The sequence below is a fragment of the Anabrus simplex genome, chromosome 9 (genome assembly GCF_040414725.1).
Source record: "Anabrus simplex isolate iqAnaSimp1 chromosome 9, ASM4041472v1, whole genome shotgun sequence".
NCBI classification, from domain to species: domain Eukaryota; kingdom Metazoa; phylum Arthropoda; class Insecta; order Orthoptera; family Tettigoniidae; genus Anabrus; species Anabrus simplex.
The window spans coordinates 98,720,286-98,726,703 of NC_090273.1; positions in this window are offsets into that span (position 1 = coordinate 98,720,286).

Consider the following 6,418-nt stretch of genomic DNA (forward strand, 5'->3'; position numbering starts at 1 on the left):
TTGAAGATGTATAAATTCAGACGTCATCAGCATATTGCAAGACACGGATGGCGTTACTAAATAATGCGGCCAAGTCAGAGGTGTAGATAGCATGCATTAAGGGGCTTAATACACTGCCCTGTGGGAGGCCTTTAGAGACTGTACGCGGCCCAATAAAAGTAGGTCCGTTCCGAACGTATAGGGTGTGTTCTATAATCAATGTCGCAATCCTGAAGATAAGAGTTCTTGGTAGTTTCAATGCTGCTAACTTACGAAGCAATAGAGATACGCCCACATTGTCGTAAGCAGAACCAATGTCCAAGCAAATTGCAGCCAGATAACGCCGAGTTTGGAAAGTACGCTCGATGTCAGTGGTGAGTATGCTGAAATGATCCATGGTTCCGCGTCCTCTTCGAAATCCATGTTAAGATACAGACAGTAACCTGTAGTGTTCCAGAAACCACTATAATCCTATAATATGTTTTTAACCATCCGTCCTAGTGTTGTAACCACGCAGGAGGATAAAACTATTGGTCTGTAAGATGTTGCATCTTGAGGATCCTTATCAGGTTCTAATATGGGTACCACTATTTGAGTAGTCCAATCTTCTGGTAGTGGGCCATGTGTCCATATGGAATTAAAAACCTGGACAAGGAGAATTTGAGCCGAGAGAGGCAATTTAATAAGCATGGAGTATTGTATGTTGTCCTTTCCCGGAGCAGTAATGTTACAATCCTTATGAGCCCGCTGAAACTCATGCAATGTAAATGGGCGTGTGAGGACTGGGATCGTCGCAGACGTCATCCATTGTATCTATGGGTTGAAGCACGAACGGAGGTGCAATAATGTAAACAAACTGTTCTCCCAACTCTGCAATGGTGGACGGAGAAGATGTAGTGTGGCTATCTTTCCGGAGGCCTTTGATGTGCGACCATATTTTATTAATAAGTTCACAAAAACTCCTCCAGCTTTGACGTTTTCGTTGTTTCAAGAAACGTTTCATTGTGGCCTTCGTTTGTTGGTACAACACATAATTCTTCCAAGTAGGTTGGTGTCGGTACTGGTTAAAAGCTTGCTTACGCTTTGCAATCATCAATGAGCATCCTCGGTCCCACCAAGGGGTTGGTTGTCCTCTTTTAAGAGTGTATGGGAGCCTTAGGACTGTTCATTAGGAATACTACTGCACGCAACATAGTTTCTGTTAGGCATGTAGATGAGCGAATAATGTGGGTAGATTTGTCAGTTGGAGGAATTAGGACGAGAATTGTCTAAGTGTATTCACCATGTGAGGGGTAGGTGAGAATGAAGTTGACAGTTTTTATGAAGCATTAGTTGACATCGTAGGCAGGGTGAACAGCAAGGATAGGATAGTGCTAATGGGCGATTTCTATGCGAAAGTTGGAAATAGAATTGAAAGATACGAAAGGGTGATTGGTAAATGTGGGGAAGATATGGAAACTAATAGGAATGGGAAACTTTTGCTGAATTCTGTGCTAGTATGGGTTTAGTAGTCAAGCATAAGGCTATTCACCGCTACACGTGGGAGGGTAGGGATGTCCGATCCGTAATAGACCATATCTTAACCGACTTTGAATTCAGGAAATCTGTTAGGAATATACGGGTTTTTCTAGGATTTTTCGATGATACAGATCACTATCTGATCCGTAGTGAACTAAGTATCTGTAGGCCTAGGATAGAGAAAGTGAAATCTGTCTGCAAACGAATAAGGGTAGAAAATCTCCAGGACGAGGAAATTAGACAGAAAGCCTGGATCTGATTAGTGAGAAGTTCTGAACAATGGACAGTTTCAGTATATAGAAAGAGAATGGATGGCATACAGGGATGCTGTAGTGGAAACACCAATGGAATGCCTAGGAACAACTGTATGTAAAGATGGGAAAAAGTGAACATCTTGGTGGAACGATGAAGTGAGAGCAGCTTGTAAACGTCAAAAGAAGACTTACTAGAAATGGCTCCAAACAAGGGCTGATGTAGACAGGGAATTGTACTCAGATGAAATAAACAGAGCGAAACAAATAGTTGTTGAATCCAAAAAGAAGTCGTGGGCAGATTTTGGTAATGATCTGGAAAGGCTCGGTCAAGCAGCAGGGAAACCTTTGTAGACAGTAATAAAGAATCTTAGGAAGAAGGGAAAAAACGAACAGTGTTTTAGGTAATTCAGGTGAACTCATAATAGATCGCAGGGAATCACTGGACAGGTGGAGGGAATATTTTTAAAATCATCTCAACGTAAAAGGAAATATTCATGGTGGTGTCGCGAACAACCGAGCTTATGGGGAGGAGGAAAGTGATGTTGGTGAAATTACGCTTGAGGAAGTGGAAAAAATGATAAATATACTGTATTGTCATAAAGCAGCAGGAATAGATGCAATTAGACCTGAAATGGGAAGGCAGGGATGAAATGGATTTATAGAGTCGTAAGCGTACATGGAGTGTTGGTAAGGCAGTAGCGGCGATCGGGAGTTAGAAGTGGGGGAGCACAAGAATTTATATAGAGCAAAATGTTCCCGGGTTTATGGGTAAAACTGGTGAGGGTTGGGGGGTTGGAGGGGGTGGGGTGGAAGGGGAAGATATAAAAGTTGAAAAAATAAAAGCTACAAAATGGTAAGTGTTTTTAATGCCGTCTGAACAAATTTCTACGGCTACGTAAAGGTTGAGTCTACCAAATTTAGTGCGGTAATAACAGTAGTATGGAATAAAACTTTCACCAAAGGGACAATAATTACACATTTATTACAATTCAATACAAATTCGGCGTGATTATACAATTAACATATCATTCAGTATTTGACTACATACTAACAAAGTAACAGACACTAGACAGAACTACAGACACATTTACAGAGTGAAACTGCCAGAATGTCGAATGCGCACGGCAAGCGGGTGAATCATACCTCAGTGTCCATGACCATGGTAAAAAATGTACCCCTGCTACCCTTCCTCACAGCACATTCTACACGCTGCTGCGCTGTATGAAAGGAAGGAATTAGCTGAAAAAACAATAGGGATTGTACAAATTGCTTTTTTTATAATTGGTAGTTTCAGGCTATTTTTAGTAATTCTTAAGTTCTTCAGTCTGTTGAAACTTAAAAAGAAAGTCAGGTGGCTAAGATGGAATAATAATGTATTTTTTCTGCACAAAGTGGGGGAGCGACTGCCCCCTCCGTCGTCTGCCCTAATCGCTGCTACTGTGGTAAGATATCTTCAGATTTGACGCAGTGGTGTCGTATTTATTTGCCGTCTCCCCTAACGTTTTAGTTGTGGGCTAATCGCTATTGAAATTCGTGTCCTATAACTCTAATTTTCCTCAAACAATCTTCCTTTACTTTTCCTTGCTACTTCAAGTTTTATTTAAATCATATATTCTCCGAGCATAGCGCTCAAAATCTTGGTTTGACCTTATGGAAAGAAAAGTTCCTTGTCTGTGCTGCTCTCTCTACGGAGAGTGCGTACTGCGATGCTCCGCCCCCTAACCAATAAGGGCTCTCTGTGCTGGGAGCTCTTCCTTACCCATCAAGCCGAGCGAGAGCCGCCATTAAGGTGTTGTTGACTGAAAGAGATGGATCGTCAGCGTACCTTGTTGTCTGATGTGGGAGCAAATTCCAATCTGTGTGATGGTAAACGGATAAGTTTTATCCTGTGAGAGGGCTCTCTCTCGCCCTCAGTATTGTTTTGATGTTCAACGTCCCCAGACAGTACGGATTATTTATTTTTCCCTCTTAAATGGATTATCACATCTAAGTGAGTATGAATGACGCTATGGCGTCGCCTCAAGCTTAATGGTCTTCTTTCGGCATCCATCAATTTTGAAAAACTATTTCGCAACGTGTGGCGTGTTGGACTCCTTATATCATTCCGTCTTCATATCTCGGCTTTAAAATTTTACCATTGTATCTAAAATATAATTTGGGTTCCTTGTAATATTTAATTACATATAGAGGTATCCTTGGTATTGATCGTGTACTGAAGGTGCACTTAAACTTTTGTGTATTGATCTGGGGTGAAGCTGAAGTATTACCTAAATTATGTAAAAATTTGAAAAGATAGCGCACTATTTTATTTACGGTTGCTACCGAATCACCCCACTAGGTAAAGTTTTGAACCATTTGAGTTCTAACCAAGACGACGGAAATTTTATTTAATTTTCTCTGTCTTAAATATTTTTTTCTTGGTTCTTTATTTGATTTTTACTTGTAAAATTATGTTTTTCTCCTTCGTAGTTATGCCCATTGTTATAACGATTGGTAATGGCTTTGGTTCATGGCGTGTGCGCATTGCCATGACGATTAGTGATTATTGTTGTTGTTGTTGATTTTTAACAATGATGATTATTCCCTTCTCGGAGACTGTCAACCTAGTGTGACAATTCTATTAAATTGTATGATTTCCCCTTGCTCTTGTAGATTTTTGAACACGTTATTGAGCAATTAATTTTTAAATTTAGATTCTTATTCATCCGGTGTGAGATTGCTTCTTAGTTTGTGTTTATTAGTTTGAGTGACAGTCGTTTGTGATAATTATAATGTGGACTGTCGGTAGCCGTTCCTGTTGGAGAGAACTCAGTTGTTAAGGAAGTAAAATTTTAAATGGAAAAATTATAAACAAAATAATTATTTAATTTACCCAGTTTCTCTGGTATGTTGAGGCTTCTAAAAATATTAACTTGAGTTATAACTAGTTCATTTTCTTTTTCTTGTTGCGTTGGTCGACCACGATTTGTAATCTTAACTTTCCGTTTGGTGTTTTAACTTAATTTACTATTTGTTTCTCTTTTAATTTGTCCTGGGTGGACGTTTTCCCTGTTACAATTTTCAATTTAATCTTATTTTAGAGAAATAAAACTTGTTATATTTTCTTTGAAGAAAAGACATGTTGTTCTTCTTTTAATGTTAGCATTTTGATACCAGGTACTGCTGTTGTAATTAATCCACGAGTTTAATTGAGACACCTTTCCATCAGTTCAGGTAAGTTCCTCTTCTTGTTTATTTTGATGGTGTTTTGGGGGTTTCTGATTTCGCTTCCTGTTTTCCTTTGTGAACTAGGTCATTTGCTGTAACAGCTAGTTTGTTTTCTTTTTTTTACTGCCGTTATCGTAGCTGTTGTGGTGTTTGACTACGTAACGGGTCAGATTGAACAAGAGCAGTAATTGCACTTACCTATAGGCAAGGGAACAGGAAGGATTGCAACAACTATCGAGGTATCTCATTGATTAGTTACCAAGCAAAATGTTAATTGGCATCTTGGAAGGGAGGGTGCGATTAGTGGTTGAGAGGAAATTGGGTGATAACCAGTGTGGTTTCAGACAACAGAGAGGCTGTCAGGATCAGATTTTCAGTATGCGCCAGATAATCGAAAAATGCTACGAGAGGAATAGACAGGTGGGTTTATGTTTCGTAGATCTAGAGAAAGCATATGAAAGATTACCGAGGCAAAAGGTGTTCACCATACTGGAGTGACTATGGGATTAAGGGTAGATTATTAAAATCAATCAAAGTCATTTATGTTGACAATTGGGCTTCAGTGAGAATTGGTGGTAGAATGTGTTATTGGTTCAGGGTACTTGCAGGGGTTAGACGTGGCTGTAATCTTTCACCTTTGTTGTTCGTAGTTTACATGGATCATCTGCTGAAAGCTAGAAAGTGGCAGGGAGGGATTCAGTTAGTTTAGTTAGGTGGAAATGTAGTAAGCAGTCTGGCCTCTACTGACGACTTGGTTTTAATGGCTGATTGTGTCGAAAGCCTGCAGTATAATATCTTGGAACTTGAAAATAGGTGGAATGAGTATGGTATGAAAATTAGTCTTTCGAAGACTAAATTGATGTCAGTAGATAAGAAATTCAACAGAATTGAATGTCAGATTGGTGATACAAAACTGGAACAGGTAGATAGTTCTCCCACGGTGGTAATATAGTAAATGAGATTGAATTAATGTGCAGTAAAGCTAATGCAGTGTGCTCGCTGTTGCGATCAACAAGTATTTTGTAAGAAGGAAGTCAGCCCCTGACGAAACTATCTTTACATCGGCCTGTTTTCAGACCAACTTTGATTTACGGGAGCGAAAGCTGGGTGTACTCAGGAGATCTTATTCATAAGTAAGAAGTAACGGAGATGAAAGTAGCGAAAATGATTGCTGGTACAATCAGGCGGGAACAATGGCAGGAGGGTACTCAGAATGAGGTGATAAAGGCTAAGTTAGGGATGAACTCGATGGATGAAGCTGTACGCATAAACCGGCTTCGGTGGTGGGGTGGGGTCATGTTAGGCGAATGGAAAAGGATAGGTTGTTGTTGTTGTTGTTGTTTGAGTCATCAGTCCTTAGACTGGTTTGATGTAGCTCTCCATGCCGCTCTATCCTGTGCTAACCTTTTCATTTCTACGTAACTACTACATCCTTCATCTCTTCTAATCTGCCTGTTACC